Source organism: Aplysia californica, unplaced genomic scaffold (genome assembly GCF_000002075.1).
Source record: "Aplysia californica isolate F4 #8 unplaced genomic scaffold, AplCal3.0 scaffold00206, whole genome shotgun sequence".
Lineage (NCBI taxonomy): Eukaryota > Metazoa > Mollusca > Gastropoda > Aplysiida > Aplysiidae > Aplysia > Aplysia californica.
In genome coordinates, this window is record NW_004797476.1 from 12,595 (window position 1) to 13,886 (window position 1,292).

The 1,292-nt window shown below is 40.9% G+C and overlaps 1 protein-coding gene across 1 annotated transcript in view; it reads right to left on the minus strand.

Annotated features, from left to right (window-relative positions):
* LOC101846816 (alkaline phosphatase) overlaps positions 1-1,292 on the minus strand; it is a gene marked incomplete in the record, with an annotated part of 63,914 nt that overhangs the window by 3,443 nt on the left and 59,179 nt on the right.

The window sequence follows — 1,292 nt, forward strand, 5'->3', positions numbered from 1 at the left end:
ACAGACAGACAGACAGACAGACAGACAGATAGATAGACAGAGAGACAGACAGACAGACAGACAGACAGACAGATAGAGAGGGAAGACGAATGGGAAGAAAAAGGCCTAGAAAGGTGGGGAGGGGGCAGGGAAAGAGAATGATCCAGACAAAAATATAGAGCATAGAAGATAAGATCTTCATCCCCACCTGGGTAAAATATTGAAAATTCGAGTAAAGTACTTTATTTTCCTACCTAAGGACACAAAGTTGGGCGCCCTGACAGAATTCAAACCCAAGACCTTACGGTTGCGAGTACGAGAGCCTAACAGCTACATCTAGACCACCAACACTGCTTTTATAATAAGTTGTGTTAGGCTGTTTACATTGGGAGATGGGAAGAGGAAGGTTGGAGGGGGGAGTGAGGTGTGGTGCGGAAGGAAATGGGTACTAGGTTGTTAGATTTTTTTATAGTTTCTCGGTTGTCTTGGTGGAAAGGATGGGTGTGTGAGAGTGGAGGATTTGTTCTGGGTCTTCTGATTTCGTCCAGGATTTTTTCAGGCTCTGGACAGAATTATTTTTCCTTGTTCAGTTTTAAACCTGAGGTTCTTCTATTTAATGCATTACAGTGAAGCTCTAAGTTACTCTAATAGGTATTGTTATATACCAAAGTGATGGGAATCAATAGAGGAATCTGTTTATATCAATAACAATGACCTATAATCTGTTTGTATTGTATTTTCCGTCAGGAATGATGAATGAGGAAAACAAAATTGCCCAAAACCTCTTCGAAAATTTCGACTTACCGCATTTTCTCAGCTCTATAATCCATTGGAATCAACACAAAATTGTAGCGATATCACCCTAGCACACATTTATGCAAGAATTTCACAAATTTAGTTGAATATCTATCTTTGAAGGGCCTTTTTCTTATACCAGGCTCCGAGTTATTTACCCTTAGATCTAGCCAACATAGCGACAACAAAACAACGATTTTTGCAAGAATTTCGCGGAGTTTCAATCGATATTGGCGCTCAGAGATTGGGGTCAGGTTTGTTTACAAGTCCTACTTCCTTTCAACAACTTAAAAAGTAGGAACTAAGTTAAAAGGCGCACATTTATTTCGGATTTCGTTGAGCCGCTCACAGCGTTGTAATGGATGCAGCGGAAAATCTGAGAGCCGCTGTCAGCGGCCGAATGGACGGAATTAGTATAAAGTTTTGACTTTGTAAGTGTAAAGATGAAAGGAGAAGGAGGGAGAGAAAGAAGGAGAGATACATAGATAAGGAGAGAGAGGGAGAGAGAGAGAGAGAGG